Raw genomic sequence first — 17,663 nt, 5'->3', positions numbered from 1 at the left:
TACTTCTGATGTTCTGTGTGTCATTACAGAGGACTCTTGCTCTGGCCTGAGACCTCACCTTGTCCTTGTGTCCTGATGCTGCCGTTTGCACCCTGGTTAAGTAATCATAGAATGCCTCCAGTGCAGAAGGAGACCATTCGGCCCATCCAGTCTGCACCGACCCTCGGAAAGAGCACCCCAACACGGCCCAATCCCCTAGAACCGTTTGGATACATCAGGTGTCAGTCTCCTCTGGAGACGAGGGTTCAATCCCACTCCTGACATTGACATTGATTCTCAGCTGCGATAAGATGCCAGAGGTCCCGGGTTCAAAAACCCGGATGGTGTCATTGACTGAAATCGGGAGGAGGTTTGAGCTCCAGGGAAGTTATTGCAGCGAATATATCAGTGCAGAACACGTGAAGAAACGGACAGGGTATTTAAACGTCGTTTGATCATGGTGTGGGATTCTGAATTGATCCTCAAGTAAAAACAGCATCCACGCAGCTGGCTGAATACAATGGTTATTTGTACCTGATAAACCTTTGATTTGACAAACGCGCTTGCGGGTTGAGGTGGCCGAGTGGTTAAGGGGACGGATTGCTAATCCATTGAGCTCTCCGTGCTTGAGTTCGAAACCCATCGTTGTCGATTTTCCATCCTGCTTTCTCCCAAGTGGGACTCATTTTTCCAAAGTATCTGCAATCACTGATGTGACAATCCAGTCCAAGTTGTGAGGCCGAATTGCATCGAGTTGTGTTGGAAGAGCGAGAATTGAAAATTCAGTCTTGTTCCGATTGAGATGCATTGATCGGGTAGTGAGGACGGAACCACTCTGTCTATTGGGTCGTGTCAAAGCCAAGCGGCATTTCATTTTTCGAGAGAATGAGGAGTTTAGGGAATCAGGATATTCACCCGGCAAAAATCTGCTGGAGGAGGGAATGAGGGGAGTCCAAAATTGTATTCAGAACTTTAATGTAGCGGCGGCAATGCAGATTCACCAGAATGATACAGACATAGACGGTTTCATTTACGAGAACAGATTAGAATTATAGAATCATAGAATGGTTCCAGCACAGGGTGCGGCCATTCCGCCCACCGTGTCCATGTCAGTCGCCCAGAGCTGGAAAATCTCAGCAGACCTGGCAGCATCTGTGGAGCGGGAAACAGAGAATGGGAAGCAGGGTCAGACTGGACTGGAAACTGTAACTCTGTTTCTCTCTCCACAGATGCTGCCAGACCAGCCGAGTTATCCAACATTGTCTATTTCTGTCGCAGGATTTTATGAAGAATCCCCATAGCGGCCTTGCCTTTGTGCTCGGCGTTTCTATTTATTTATTTAGTTCTGTATTAGTTTAGAGTACCCAATTATTTTTTTCCCAATTAAGGGCCAATTTTGCGTGGCCAATCCACATACCTTGCACATCTTTGGGTTGTGGGGGTGAAACCCACGCACACATGGGAAGAATGAGCAAACTCCAGACGGGCAGTGACCCAGGGCCGGGATGACGCTTCTATTTATAAAGACTGGTCCCGTATGGGCACTAAGGGTAATTTGGCCAATCCACCTAATCCACGTCTTTGCACTGTGGGAGGAATCCGGAGCACCCGGAGGAAACCCACGCAGACACGGGCAGAACGTGCAGACTCCGCACAGACAGTGAATCGAACCTGGGAGCCTGGCGCTGTGAAGCCACCGTGCTAGCCACTTGTGCTACCGTGCTTTGTGCCCAGAGAAGTTATTGCAGCGAATATATCAGTGAAGAACACGTGAAGAAATGAAAACGACATTTTAACACCGTTTCACCATGGTGTGGAACTGATATATCAAATAAAAAACCGCACGCTCGTGCACCCAGGTAACTGGCTGAATGCAATGATTGTATGCAACCCCGATAAACCTTTGATTTATTTGCTGAACAAGAATTTCCCCATCTCCGCCTTAAAAATAATCAATGTCCCGCTTCCGCGGCCTTCTGTGGCAGAGTTCCAAAGTCGCACAACTCTCTGAGAGGGAGAAATTTCCTCATCTCTGTCCGAAAAAGAGCGACGTCCTTGTTTTTAACTGCCCAGTAGTTCTGGTCTCACCCACGAGCAGTGAGATTGAACCAACTGTTTGGGCAGCACGGTAGCACAGTTGGTTCAATATTCTCAGATAATAATATGGAAGCGGCCAACGTGCGGCTCGAATCCTCGATGCTGGGAGGTTGAGTCCCATGCTCTACCGACTGAGCTATCCGAATGTTTGATGAAACTGCTCAAAAATATAAACTGAGCGGGTAAATCTGAAACATTCGGACAAATTGTGGTTTGAACGGAGTCATTTCGGGAACATTCCCACAGAGAGAAATTCCTGGAACCAGCGGCAGAAAAACATTCTGAGCCTGACGTGATTTGAACACGCAACCTTCTGATCTGGAGTCAGACGCGCTACCGTTGCGCCACAAGCCCAAGCCCAAGAATTGAGCGTTTCTCCTCATAGATTTATGTTTTATTTACACCCAACCGTGCGAAAGAAACCCAAGGAAGTTATATTGAGGGATAATAAAGGGCCCTGAAGTAAAGCAGCTGTATCACGTGGTTAAGGGGATGCACAATAATCCATTGTGCTCTGTACACGTGGCTTCAAATCCTATCCTCGTCTGTAACGTGTCTGTTGTGTCTCTGTTTGGTCCACTTCATGAGGCTTGAGTGAAAACGCTGTGATTTTTAGCTTTTGTCGGAGGGCTTGGGCAGTGAATAGTCGAACACTGTCCATATTATTTCACTCCTCGCTGTACTTGCCACTAAATTCCGAGTGAGAAACTTTCTCTTCCTCAGTTTGAAACTCACAAAGAGGTGCAAAATTTGCGAATTTATTATTGCGATGGCAGAGAATCGAACCCGGGTAAACTGCTTGGAAGGCAGCTATGCTCACCACTATACCACCATCACTCACTGATTAGAACGTATCCTTTTGGTTCTTTAGATCAGTTTGATTTACTGTTTCGTAACAAATACTTACTTTGCGTCAGTTATTTCACTCCAATTTAAAATGCTCCTGAATGAAAGTGTCCGTGTCGCACGGCTCCTGTTCAGCCAGGAGATGGCACCAGTCCACAATAAATGTACTTTCTATGTGTCATTACATAGGACACTTACTCTGGCCTGAGACCTTAACTTGTCCTTGTGTCCTGGATGCTGCCATTTTCACCCTATTTCAGTAATCATAGAATGCCTCCAGTGCGGAAGGAGGCCATTCGGCCCATCGAGTCGGCACCGACCCTCGGAAAGAGCACCCGATTTCGGCCCAAACGCACCTTACCTTTCGAATAAGTCAGGATGGCCGAGCGCAGGTCGCAGTCTCCTCTGGAGGTCAGGGCTCGAATCCCACTCCTGAAATTGACTTTTCCTCCGCGAGGCACCATCCAAACCTGGAACCCCTCCCTAACAGCACTGTGTGTGTACATACACCATATGGACTTGCAGCGGTTCCAGAATCCCCTCACCGCCCATTCTCGCGGCCAATTAATGAGAGATTGTAAATGTTTGGCCGAATCAGCGACAATCACAGCCAGAGAGACCTGCAATAACCCTCAGAGCAGGAAAGGCAACTCATTGTCCTTTGACCCAAAACCAAAATACTGCGGATGCTGCAAATCTGAAACAAAGACAGAAAATGCTGGAAATATTCAGCTGATCCGGCAGCTTCTGTGGAGAGAGAAACAGGTCGTTCCAACGCAAGGTCAGGTTGTGAAATGTTAACTATTTCTCTTTTCACAGATACTACAGATCCGTACAGTATTTCCAGCATTCCCTTGTGATTAGCAGAACATCCTCAGACTCTGTAGCTTCGTCCGGTAAAGTGTCTGTTCACTGAAGAAAAATCTGGACTCAAATCCCAGCCCAGCCTTATTCCGTTTGACCACCTGTGCGATTGAGAACTTGTTCCACAACAGGGGGAAATGTGTTGGAGTTCTAGTTGGAAAATATGCCTTTTGCAGGTTTCAATTCAGTAGAATATCTACAGAGATTGTAACGCGAGGACTGATTTCAGCTGCCATCATCCAGTTGTTAAATCTTTCCACTAGAAATCCACTGGATTTTCCCCTTTGACTTGAGTCCTGCTCCCAGAGGATCAGTTCAGTATTTTCAGTAATATTATATTTTGAATGCTCTATTTCCGCAGAATTGTGACGCTGAAATTGCTCACACTTCTCTCCATTTTTATCTACTCTGCAGGTATTGACGACACCGTCTAATGGAGACATGCTCGCAGGGCTGTGAGAGAGGCTTTCTTTCAGGCTTGAGACCTCTTTTGGTCCATCACCAGCAACCGGATGTACGCAGAGGAACTCGGAATACGGAGCCCCTCTTCCCAGGATGGACTTAATCAGGGACAAGGTGTTGTTTGAAGAGAGAATCAAAGGTCTGAAGAATTGGTCTGAGATTCCTGGCGTTTTGTGAAGAGACCAAGGTGGTGGAGCAATGTGACAATAGCAGGATACGAGTTTGGGATATTATCCAGTTTGTGCTGGGGGGCCTGCGGGAAGGACGTTGTCTTGTCTGCCCACCCAAGCTGAATGTTGGGATTGAGGTGGTGATCAGATTCCGAGAGGAGGGTGAAATCCTTTCACTGAGTTTCAAGCTCACAGTTCGGTTGAGTGTCTTGAGTTACAAGAAGATACAGACGGGATGGTCAAATGGGCAGAAAAGTGGCTGATGGAATTTAACGCTGAAAAATGAGATGTGATCCATTTGGTAGGGGGTTTTCATAGTAACTTCATTGCAGTGTTAATATAAGCCTATTTGTGACAATAAAGAATATTATATTATTATTATTGGATTAATGTGAATGGCCTGACACTGGGAAGTCCTGAGGAACAAACGGACCTTGGAGTGTTTGTCCAGAGATCTCTGAAGGCAGAAGGACAGGTTAATAGGGTGGTGGAAAAGACATTTGAGATACTTGTCTTTATCATTCGGGGCATGGATTACAAAAGCAGAGAGGTCATGGTGGAGTTGTATAGAATGTTGGGGAGGTCACAGCTGGAGTACCGTGTGCAATTCTGGTCACCACATTCTAGGAAATATGTGACTGCACTGGATGGGGTGCAGAGGTGATTCAGCTGGATGTTGCTTGGGATGGAGCATTTAGGATATGAAGAGAGGTGGATAGGCTTGTTTTCTCTCTCTCGCGGCAACAGAGATGATTGAGGGGTGATCTCATCGAGGTGTACAAGATTATGATAGGTATAGACAGGGCAGATAGGGAGCACCTGTTCCCTCAGTCACAAGGGGACACTATTGTTCTGTGATTCTGTTACAGATCAGATCTTGGAGGTATCGCTGCTGTATTCCCAGGAGGCGGTGGTCTGATTCGGAGAGCAAAAGCTTCCATCGAGGACGGGGTTCTCAATAAGAACAAACTGGAGGTGTGGGATGTTAGAATCTGCTCAGCACTGATTCATTTTTATTCATTGTTGTGTCCTAGAATAAACACGTGGATTGTAGCTGTCCATTCAAAACAAAAATAGAATTCGGAAGTTTCTGGCCAGTAACTTCGCCATGTCCACGTTACATCACTCAGCATCCTCAGCTGCATCACATCTGGTCCACGTTTCCACAGCAGAGAGCACAGTTTCACAGCAGAGAGTACATTTCCACTGGAGAGATCGCAGTTTCTCAGCAGAGCACACAGTTCACGGCAGAGAATACAGTCCCACAGCAGAGAACACAGTAACACAGCAGAGAGCACAGTTTCACAGCAGAGAACACAGTCCCACAGCAGAGCACACAGTTCACGGCAGAGAACACAGTCCCACAGCAGAGCACACAGTTCACGGCAGAGAACACAGTCCCACAGCAGAGCACACAGTTCACGGCAGAGAGCACAGTCCCACAGCAGAGAGCACAGTAACACAGCAGAGAGTACATTTCCACAGGAGTGGTCGCCGTTTCCCAGCAGAGGCACAGTTCACAGCAGAGATCATATTCCACAGCAGAGAGCAGTTACACAGTAGAGATCTCGGTTCCACAGTAGAAATCACAGTTCAGCGGGAGAGAATATACTGAAATATCGGAAAGCAGTTTAATTAACATCAGGGAAGACCTTTCAATAACAGAGTGAAGATGCAGATAACACAGTTACACAAGAGGAAAGAGGGGAGATTTTACAACAAAGAACAAAGACAAAGAAAAGTACAGCAGAGGAACAGGCCCTTCGGCCCTCCAAGCCTGTGCCGACCATGCTGTCCATCTGAGCTAAAATCTTCTAGTCTTCCTGGGTCCGTATCCCTATATTCCCATCCTATTCATGTATTTGTCAAGATGCCCTTAAATGTCACTTCCACCACCTCATCCGGCAGCGAGATCCAGGCACCCACTACCCTCTGTGTAAAAAACTTGCCTCGTACATCTCCTGTAAACCTTGCCCCTCTCACCTTAAACCTACGCCCCCCAGTAATTGACCCCTCTACCCTAGGAAAAAGCCTCTGACTATCCACTCTGTCTATGCCACTCACAATTTTGCAGACCTCTTTCAGGTCACCCCTCAACCTCCGTCGTTCCAGTGAGAACAAACTAAATGTATTTAACTGCTCCTCATAGCTAATGCCCTCCATACCAGGCAACATCCTGGCAAATTTCTTCTTCTGCACCCTCTCTAAAGCCTCCACATCCTTCTGGTAGTGTGGCGACCAGAATTGAACACTGTACTCCAAGTGTGGCCTAACTAAGGTCCTATACAGCTGCAACATGACTTGCCAATTCTTATAGTCAATTGCCCGGCCAATGAAGGCAAGCATGCCGTATGCCTTCTTGACTACCTTCTCCACCTGTGTTCCCCCTTTCAATGACCTGTGGATTAAACTCCATCTGCCATCTCTCCACCCAAGTCTCCAAACGATCTAAATCCTGCTGTATCCTCTGACAGTCCTCACGCTATCCGCAATTCCACCAACCTTTTTGTCGTCTGCAAACTTACTAATCAGACCCGTTACATTTTCCTCCAAATCATTTATTTATGCGACTAACAGCAAAGGTCCCAGCACTGAACCCTGCGGAACACCACTAGTCACAGCGCTCCAATTAAAAAAGCATCCTTCCATTGCTACTCTCTGCCTTCTATGACCTAGCCAGGTCTGTATCCATCTTGCCAGCTCACCCCTGATCCCATGTGACTTCACCTTTTGTACCAGTCTGCCATGAGGGACCTTGTCAAATGCTTTACTGAAGTCCATGTAGACAACATCCACTGCCCTCCCTGCATCAATCATCTTCCAAAAACTCTATCAAGTTAGTGCGACATGACCTCCCCTTCACAAAACCGTGCTGCCTCTCTCTAATACGTCCAATTGCTTCCAAATGGGAGTAGATCCTGTCTCGAAGAATTCTCTCCAGTAATTTCCCTACCACTGACGTAAGGCTCACCGGTGCGTAGGTACCTGCATTATCCTTGCTCCCATTCTTAAACAAAGGAACAACATTGGCTATTCTCCAATCCTCCGGGGCGTCACCTGAAGGCAGAGAACACTGGAACTTAATGGGAACACTTTCTATATATGATCAGTCAGTCGATGCTTGTGTGCGTGTAAAGTGACAGTGTCCAGCTGCTGCGTGTGTGTGTGTGTGTTCAATTGTTGGTGAGTTACACAGTGGAATTGTGCCGCCAGGGTGCGCTGTCGAGCACATGTCGTCCTGATGAACAACACTGCCGAAGTGAGGAATTGTGTCGCTTCAACGCAATAATAACCATTAGAGCTGAGTGGCGCAGCGGAAGCGTGCTGGCCCATAACCCAGAGGTTGATGGATCGAAACCATTCTCTGCTAGTTATTTTTTATACTTTACGTTACTGTAAAAAGAAACATTTATCTTCTTGCCACAAGTATATCTGACATTTCTTTCCAGGAAACGGGTTTTTTACTCGGCTGGAAGGGGGTTCCATCAAACACTTAATTTGTGCAACCAATGTCTGAAATGGCATTTACTCCCACAGGGACACGCTGTAAATGCTGCAAACACACACAGGCTTTCCATGATTGCAGAATGTTCAGCACCATTCACAACTCCTCTGTTAATGAAACAGTCCATGTCCAAATGCAGCAACCTGGACAATATCCAGGCTTGGGCTGAAAAGTTCCAGGCAAAGACCATCTCTAATAAGTCAGAATCTAACCATCGCCCCTTGACATTCACCGGAATTCCCATCACTGAAACCCCACTGCCAACATCTGACTGATTGCCATTGGCCAGAAACTGAACTGGTCATATAAACACTGTGGCTAGAAGGCAGGCCAAAGACTCGGACTCCTGTGGCGAGGCACTCACTCCCTGACTCCCCAAACCCTGTCGACACAGCATAAATCAGGAATGTATTGGAATAATTTCCATTTCCTTTAACAGTTGCAATTTCAACAACACTGAATAGGTTTGACACCATCTAGGACAAGGCATCCTGCTTGATCGGTACCCCATCCATAAACACTCACTCGCTCCACCACTGATGCAGAGTGGCAGCGTGTATACCAGCTACAGGATTTACTGCAGGAAGTCACCAAGGCTCCTTTGGCAACACCTTCCAAACCCACATCCACCACCATCGAGAGAGAACAAAGAACAAAGAACAAAGAAATGTACAGCACAGGAACAGGCCCTTCGGCCCTCCAAGCCCGTGCCGACCATGCTGCCCAACTAAACTACAATCTTCTACACTTCCCGGGTCCGGATCCCTCTATTCCCATCCTATTCATGTCTTTGTCAAGATGCCCCTTAAATGGCACTATCATCCCTGTTTCCACCACCTCCCCTGGTAGCGAGTTCCAGGCACCCACTACCCTCTGTGTAAAACACTTGCCTCGTACATCTACTCTAAACCTTGCCCCTCTCACCTTAAACCTATGCCCCCTAGTAATTGGCGCCTCTACCCTGGGGAAAAGCCTCTCACTATCCACTCTGTCTATGCCCCTCATAATTTTGTAGACCTCTATCAGGTCTCCCCTCAACGTCCTTGGTTCCAGTGAGAACAAACCGAGTTTATTCAACCGATCCTCATAGCTAATGCCCTCCATACCAGGCAACATTCTGGTAAATCTCTTCTGCACCCTCTCTAAAGCCTCCACATCCTTCTGGTAGTGTGGCGACCAGAATTGAACACTATACTCCAAGTGTGGCCTAACTAAGGTTCTATACAGCTGCAACATGACTTGCCAATTCTTATACTCAATGCCCCGGCCAATGAAGGCAAGCATGCCGTATGCCTTCTTGACTACCTTCTCCACCTGTGTTGCCCCTTTCAATAACCTGTGGACCTGTACTCCTTGATCTCTTTGACTTTCAATACTCTTGAGGGTTCTACCATTCACTGTATATTCCCTACCTGTATTAGACCTTCCAAAATGCATTACCTCACATTTGTCCGGATTAAACTCCATCTGCCATCTCTCTGCCCAAGTCTCCAAACAATCTAAATCCTGCTGTATCCTCTGACAGTCCTCATCGCTATCCGCAATTCCACCAACCTTTGTGTCGTCTGCAAACTTACTAATCAGACCAGTTACATTTTCCTCCAAATCATGTATATATACTACAAGGGCGGCCGACACATAGCGACACCGCGACCTGGAGGCTCTACTCCAGCCACTCACCATCCTGTATTAGAACTGTTACTTCACTGTAGCTGGATTAATTTTATTTCTCTGATGTAATGTATCTGTCTCTGTCTGTGTGCACATGCGTGTTTCTATATATATGTGTGTATCTGAGAATATGTGTGAATGTTTATGTGCCTGTGTCTGTATACCTGTGTTTGCGGGTGTGTACAACTGTGTGTGTATAATGCGTGTGACTCTGTGTACTGTGTGTGTACACGTGTATATACCTGTGTGTGTATGTTTGTGTATCTGTGTGTGCGCAACTCTGTGTATAATGTGTGTGGGCCTGTACACTGTGTGCATACGTGTGATTGTATGTCATTATTGTTTCCTCTCTGAGAGTCTTTTAACCATTTCTAAATCTCTCAGAGGCACAATTGTTGAGTCTGATTGCTTTTTGTGATTGCTATTTATGAGTGAGTACAGTGTATTTCAGCATTTTACTCTGAACAACCGTTTGAGAATAATCCTGAATCTGTCATGCTCCACGACTCAGTGTCATGATGGATCTTAGTCTGAACATGTGTTTGAGGATTATCCTGTACCTGTCAGGCTCTGTGACTCAGTGTGAAGATGCGGTTCAGGATGTGACCTTTCAATCTCTGGGACAGTTTATAAGTTTGCCTTCATTCCACGTAATTTTCCAGCACAGAAAGAAACCATTGCTGTGGGAGGCTTGAAGCAAACAATGTGAGAGTTTTGGACCAGCATTTAATATCAGAACACAATTGTGAAAGATAATGTAACCTTCAACCTGATACTGGATTGCTCTGGAAGTTTAACTCAGGCTGGACACATTGATTTGATCTGTGAGACTCAGTCTGATTCTGAGTCAGAATTTTGACATGAATGTAAAATGGACCACAGCCTGGAATTGCTGCAGTATCTTCCATCCGGAACAGAGTGAGTGAGGATTTTGCAATAGTTTGCAAGTTACAGCTCAGTTCATAGTCAGCGAAATTATATTGCATCTTTTATTTTCATAAATTAGGTGAGTTTTAAACGAGAATCAGAGTTTGTATCTTTGTCGCTTTCAGCATATCTCAATCTGAGAATGCACCTGATATTTGTGTTTGCAGCTAATGTATTTGTGAGGACACAGTCTGAGGATTAGTACAGCCACCCCTGATGTGAGTGATGTGGCTGGTATTTCACTCTATTCACAGAGTACATTATTACGGTTAATTGTGTAATTCTAAACCGGAATCCATGTGTCAGTTTTCTCTGATATTGATTATTTCACTAAGCTGCTCCATTGTGGAACTGATACAGTGATGATGAGAATGGGTGAGAATTTGCACTGGGATTTATGGGGCCTCCTGTCAGTGGTACTGTGTTAGGGTGACATGGACACAGCATCTGTCTCTCCTGCTGTTTGATTGATGGGTTGAAATGTGTCTCTAGAACTGTTTCTGCTGCCTGAGTCTGTGGAACTGATAACCTGTCTGTGTCTCTTTGCTCTGTCAGTGACAATGTACGGATTGTGTGTGGGAAGGAGCTTGCGACACTCTTCCCTGTAACTTGTGTGGAGGAAACATCACATTTATTCATCTTCAGAATATTCTGTTTTTTGTCTGTGGAAACAAATTATATTTTAAAACTCAAGTACAGTTAACAATTAACCAATCACAGGCCAGGGAGCAGAATGTGGAGGTTTTGATTGGCTGACATTTTCAAATTCGAAACTCCCGCCAATTTCAGTGCAGGAAAATCCCAAATAACGGAACGGCTCAATGTTCAGGAAACTATTTGAATCTCCCACTTGGTGATCTGTTTATTGATTTTTCCATCCCAGAATCCGGGCGCTATTTTCGGAACAGTTTTAATTTGTCAATCTCTTATCTGTAACCGGCGGTAATAAGACCCCGTTCAGCAATTTAAAACGGAGCAAATCTCAGCTCACTGCAAAAGCAGAAACAGATTACCAACCAACTCCTTCACACAGGCTTCACAGGGACAGGGAGAAAGGGCTGATTTCTGAGCCTCTCCTGAAAGCGGCCGGGAATGTTACACTGGGAAGTGTGGAGAGAATCCCCGACTCTATCCAGCCGGTGGAACAGGCAGCTTTGTGTCCGGAGAATAGGGAGGGCCGGGGAGAGGCAGATCTTAAAGCGCTGCAATGGACTCAGGTCCTGTGTGTGCTCAAATCTTGATGATTCCGTCCCTGGGAAAATTGCGGAATAAACAGATCAGCGCGAAAATAACCTCTTCATTCCCGCCTTTACTGTGTCCCGAGAGCGGGAAACACATCACCCGAGAGAAAAAATAATAATTTCCTTATGAATTTAACTCACCAGTTGTTAAACTCTGAATATAGGGACCATTAAATTTAAATAATTCCCTCCTGAAATTGTGTTTCTCCTCATTGTCCGTCACAAATGCCAGACTGGGTTTAAAATCCGCTCTCAATTCTGTTTGATTGTCTCTTCTGTGTGAAACGGTCTGTGACGGGCGGGTATGAAGCCACATTCACAACATTCTGGAACGGGACAAATCTCTATCCTCCACAAAGAGTTTTCTCATCAAGTCAATGCGGGAAAAGATGGTGCAGCTTTTTCACAGAGATTGTGGGTGGCTCTTAAAAGAGCCGTTGTGTTTGGGGTGGTTTTGAGTCCATTGTGGAGTTTTACTTGGAGCTGGTGTACTTGGTCACCGCCTTTGTCCCTTCCGACACGGCGTGCTTGGCCAGTTCCCCGGGCAGCAGCAGGCGCACGGCGGTCTGGATCTCCCGGGAGCTGATGGTTCTGCGCTTGTTGTAATGGGCCAGGCGGGAAGCCTCACCCGCGATGCGCTCGAAAATATCGCTGACGAACGAATTCATGATGCTCATGGCCTTGGAGGAGATGCCAGTGTCGGGGTGAACCTGCTTCATCACTTTGTAGATGTAGATGGAGTAACTCTCCTTCCTCGACCTTCGCCGCTTCTTGCCGCCCTTTACTGCCGGTTTCTTAATGACTTTCTTGGCTCCCTTCTTGGAAGCTGGTTTCGATGTTGGTTTCTTCTCGTCAGCCATCGTCAATTTCACCCAGAAATAAAGCAAACCCCTTCCGAGCGCTGATTAAATAGACAGAGCCTCACATCTATGCTAATGAGGAATGGGGAAAGGAATGATTGTGATTGGACATTGTGAGAATGAGGACAGCCAGTTATGTTCTGTTTATTTGATTGGATATAACAACAGACCAATCGGATTTAGGATTTTCCACCAATCAGAAACCAGCTTACTACAAACAGGAAATCCATTTCAGAAAGAATGTCTCCATTCCCAGTTTGTCAGTGTGTAAAGATTCACCGGGAAAAGTGACTTGGCTGTCGGTGAGAGGGACCCTTCACCACAGAGGGACTTACAACACCAGGTTAAAGTCCAACAGTTTTGTTTCGATGTCACTAGCTTTCGGAGCACTGCACCTTCCTCAGGTGAATGTAGAGGTATGTTGCAGAAACATATATATAGACAAATTCAAAGATGTCAGACAATGCTTGGAATGTGAGCATTAGCAGATGATCCCGTACCAGCCTCCCCGAACAGGCGCCGGAATGTGGCGACTAGGGGTTTTTCACAGTAACTTCATTGAAGCCTTCTTGCGACAATAAGCGATTTTCATTTCATTTTTTTCATTTCATTAAATCTTTACAGATCGAGACATGGGGTAACCCCAGGTTAAAGAGGTGTGAATTGTGTGAAGTGAATTGTGACACAATTCAACCCCCTTTAACCCGGGGTTACCCCATCTCTGGATCTGTAAAGATTGTCTGGCATCTTTGAATCTGTCTATATATATGTTTCTGGAACATACCTCTTCATTCACCTGAGGAAGGAGCAGCGCTCCGAAAGCTAGTGACATCGAAACAAACCTTTTGGACTTTAACCTGGTGTTGTAAGACTTCGTACTGTGCTCACCCCAGTCCAACGCCGGCATCTCCACATCATCACAGAGGGACTGTGCAGGAGTGTGGGATTCCTTCAGGAACTGTGAGTGTCTTGTAAAATGTGAGAGTGTGGGATTTACTCACTCTCTGATCCAGTGTGTGTGTGGGATTTACTCACTCTCTGATACTGTGTGTGTGAGTGGTATTTACTCACTCTCTGATACAGTGTGAGAGTGTGGGATTTACTCACTCTCTGATACAGTGTGTGAGTGTGGGATTTACTCACTCTCTGATACAGTGTGAGAGTGTGGGATTTACTCACTCTCTGATACAGTGTGTGTGAGTGGGATTCATTCACTCTCTGATACAGTGTGAAGAGTGTGGGATTTACTCACTCTCTGATACAGTGTGTGAGTAGGATTTACTCACTCTCTGATACTGAGAGTGTGGGATTTAATCACTCTCTGATACAGTGTGTGAGTGTGGGATTTACTCACTCTCTGATACAGTGTGTGAGTGTGGGATTTACTCACTCTGACAGTGTGAGTGTGGGATTTAATAACTCGCTGATACAATGAGAGTATGGGATTTACTCACTCACTGATATTGTCTGAGAGTGTGGGATTTACTCACTCTCTGATACAGTGTGTGTGTGTGGGATTTACTCACTTACTGATACAGTGTGCGAGTGTGGGATTTACTCACTCTGATACAGTGTGTGTGTGGGGGATTTACTCACTCTCTGATACAGTGTGTGAGTGTGGGATTTACTCACTCTGATACAGTGTGTGAGTGTGGGATTTACTCACTCTCTGATACAGTGTGTGTGTGGGATTTACTCATTCTCTGATACAGTGTGTGTGTGTGGGATTTACTCACTCTCTGATACAGTGTGTGTGTGGGATTTACTCACTCTCTGATACAGTGTGTGTGTGGAATTTACTCACTGTGATACAGTGTGTGAGTGGGATTTACTCATTCTCTGATACAGTGTGTGAGTGTGGGATTTACTCACTCCCTGATACAGTGTGAGAGTGTGGGATTTACTCACTCTCTGATACAGTGTGTGAGTGTGGGATTTACTCACTCTCTGATGCAGTGTGTTAGTGGGGGATTTACTCACTCACTGATACAGTGTGTGAGTGTGGGATTTACTCACTCCCTGATACAGTGTGAGAGTGTGGGATTTACTCACTCTCAGATACAGTGTGTGTGGGGGATTTACTCCCTCTCTGACACAATTTGAGTGCGGGATTTACTCACTCTCTGATACAGTATGTGTGTGGGATTTACTCACTCTCTGATACAGTGTGTGAGTGTGGGATTTACTCACTCTCTGATACAGTGTGAGTGGGATTTACTCACTCTCTGATACAGTGTGTGTGGGGGATTTACTCACTCTCTGATACAGTGTGTGAGTGTGGGATTTACTCACTCTCCGATACAGTGTGTGAGTGTGGGATTTACTCACTCTCTGATACAGTGTGTGAGTGCGGGATTTACTCACTCTCTGATACAGTGTGAGTGGGATTTACTCACTCTCTGAAACAGTGTGTGTGGGGGATTTACTCACTCTCTGATACAGTGTGTGAGTGTGGGATTTACTCACTCTCCGATACAGTGTGTGAGTGTGGGATTTACTCACTCTCTGATACAGTGTGAGTGTGGGATTTACTCACTATCTGATACAGTGTGTGAGTGTGGGATTTACTCACTCTCTGATACAGTGTGAGTGTGATTGTATTACTCCAGCTGTGGCCTAACCAACGTTTTACAGTTCCAGCAGAACCTGCCTCTTCTTAACTCTGTGCCTCGGCTAATAGAGACAAGTGTACCATCGGCCTGGCATTTTTAAGCTCAGTGTCGTGTCCTGTGGGTGGATCTCGGGAAGGTTCCAGGATGTTGGCGGTAATCAAGATTGCAGAAGGAATGGCCAATGGTCACGACCAGCTTTTAAAAGTGCTGGCCGTGATGGCCGTTTTAAGATTAACGGCCATCCCGCGCGTTCCTGCCTTATCAAGTAGTGCGCAAGGTGGACAGGCTCCTCCTGATGTCAGTGCACAATCCCAGGCCAGTTATTTTCAGCAAATTCTCGAGTCCTCCCACCGGAGGCGGCGCCAGCGAGCAGGTCACACGCCCCGTACGCTGACATCACGTGTTCTGGGCCCCGAGAGAGATTCCTCCATTTTGCAGCTGCCAGCAGTGCTGGAGTGAACTCCAGGGCCTCTGGTGAACAACCCATGAAGAAGCTGAAAACAGGAACAAAGCAGCACAATGATGAGTATTTGAGGGGTGGGTTTATAAATTGTGCCACTGCAATCAGGAGTCAAATTTCATGGGTGTTACATGTCGGGAATTACTGGCAAATGAAAGTTTAAAACCTCAAATTGTCAAAGACATTTGAAGAGTAAGCAGGGCGAGTTCCAGGACAAACCTCTGTATTTTTTTCAATGGATGCAGTGAGATCTTAAATCATCAGCTGGAGTCATTATCAGAAATGTAACATTGAATAACAAAGCAAGTGAGATCGTGGGGACCAAGCAGGCCCACCTGTCACATTAAAGTCAAGTGAAAATGGTGGGTCGCGATGATCAGCCGGAGATGGTCGCAAAGGCCGCCCAGCGAGGGTCCCGAAGGATGGCAGGTTGGTAAAAATGGGACCCCAGTTAAAAAGTTTGATCCACACTGCCATAGGCTTCCTTAACCAATGTATCCAGCTGCTCTGCTACCTTAAGGTACTGGTGTACATGCACACCAAGATCCCTCCGGTCCTTCGAGCCTCCCAGCGTCCTGCCATTTATCATGTATTCTCTTGTCTTGTTTGTCCTGCCCAAGTGCATCTCTTCCAGATTGAATTCCGTTTGCCACTGATCAGTCCATCTGTGTCCTCCTGTATTCAGAGGCTATCCTCCTCAACATTTACCACCCCACCAAATTTCATATTTGCAGCAAACTTACTGATCAACCCTCCTATATTCATATCTAAAGCATTTGTATCAACCACAAACAGCAAGGGCCTCAACACTGATCCCTGTGGGAAACCACTGGACACGATCTTCCAATCAGAGGCTAGGGGCTGGTTTAGCACAGTGGACTAAACAGCGGAACAATGCCAGCAGCGCGGGTTCAATTCCCGTACCGGCCTCCCCGAACTGGTGCCGGAATGTGGCGACTTGGTGCTTTTCACAGTAACTTCATTGAAGCCTACTTGTGACAATAAGCGATTATTATTATTATTAGAAAGACACTCCTCCACCAACAGCCTCTGCTTCCTGCCACTCAGCAATTTTGGATCCAATTTGCCAAATGTCCTTCGGTCCCTTGGGCATGTGTCTTCACATCAGTCTCCCATGTGGTACCTGATGAAAAGCCTTGCTGAAGTCCAAGTAGATTACGTCAAATGCATTTCACTCGTCTACACACCTGTTCACCTCTTTGAAAAATTCAATCAAGTTGGTCAGACATGTCCTCCCCTGAACCAAACCACGCTGACCTTTTAATCTCTGCCTCTACAAATGCAGATTAATTCTGTGTCTCAGATTTGCTTCCAATAGTTTCCCCACCACACAGGTTAGACTGACTGGGCTGTAGTTTCCTGGTTTATCCTTTCCTCCCTTCTTCAATAATGGTACCACATTGGCGATCCTGCAGTCCGCCAGCGCCTCTCCTGTGGCCAGAGAGGAATTGAAAATTATTGCTAGTGTCCCTGCTATTTCCTCGCTTGTCTCACTCATCAGCCTGGGACACATTTCATCTGGCCCTGGAGCTTTGTCTACTTTGCAGCCTCCCACTCAGAACCTCCTCTCTGTCTATATTAATCTCTTTAATTTTATTACAATCCTTCTCCCTGATTTCTATACCCACACTGTCCTTCTCACTGGTGAACACTGACACAAAGTACCCATTGAGAACCCCACCTACATCCCCCGGCTCCACACACAAGTTACCACTGTGATCCGTCATGGGCCTTACTCTGCCCCAAGTTATTATTTTACCCTTAATGTACTTGTAGAACAACTTAACAACTTTATTTTACCTGCCAGTATCCTTTCAGTATCTGGTGTGACCGCATTTGGAGTATTGCGTGCAATTCTGGTCGCCGCATTATAGGAAGGATGTGGAAGCATTGGAAAGGGTGCAGAGGAGATTCACCAGAATGTTGCCTGGTATGGAGGGACGATCTT

At 46.2% G+C, this 17,663-nt stretch overlaps 1 protein-coding gene and 1 non-coding gene across 4 annotated transcripts in view; both read right to left on the bottom strand.

The window, feature by feature from the left end:
• Positions 1–2,358: 2,358 nt before the first annotated feature.
• trnaw-cca (transfer RNA tryptophan (anticodon CCA)) lies at positions 2,359–2,430 on the bottom strand. The gene has a single exon. It is a non-coding gene; the product is annotated as a tRNA-Trp (tRNA).
• Positions 2,431–5,394: 2,964 nt separating this feature from the next.
• The window catches only part of LOC140400055 (histone H2B-like), a 169,144-nt gene continuing 156,875 nt past the window's right edge, over positions 5,395–17,663 (bottom strand). Inside the window, exons 1-2 of one of the 3 annotated variants that reach the window (XR_011938015.1) lie at positions 7,404–7,687; positions 5,395–6,029 (exon numbers count right to left, since the gene is read on the bottom strand). The gene's annotated coding sequence lies outside the window, so the exon portion shown is untranslated. Of the gene's footprint in view, positions 6,071–7,403; positions 7,688–17,663 lie in introns of those variants that run through there. The other 2 variants (XR_011938013.1, XR_011938014.1) reach the window with 2 other exon arrangements.

Source organism: Scyliorhinus torazame, chromosome 24 (genome assembly GCF_047496885.1).
Source record: "Scyliorhinus torazame isolate Kashiwa2021f chromosome 24, sScyTor2.1, whole genome shotgun sequence".
Lineage (NCBI taxonomy): Eukaryota > Metazoa > Chordata > Chondrichthyes > Carcharhiniformes > Scyliorhinidae > Scyliorhinus > Scyliorhinus torazame.
This window is presented reverse-complemented; position numbering and strand designations above follow the sequence as displayed.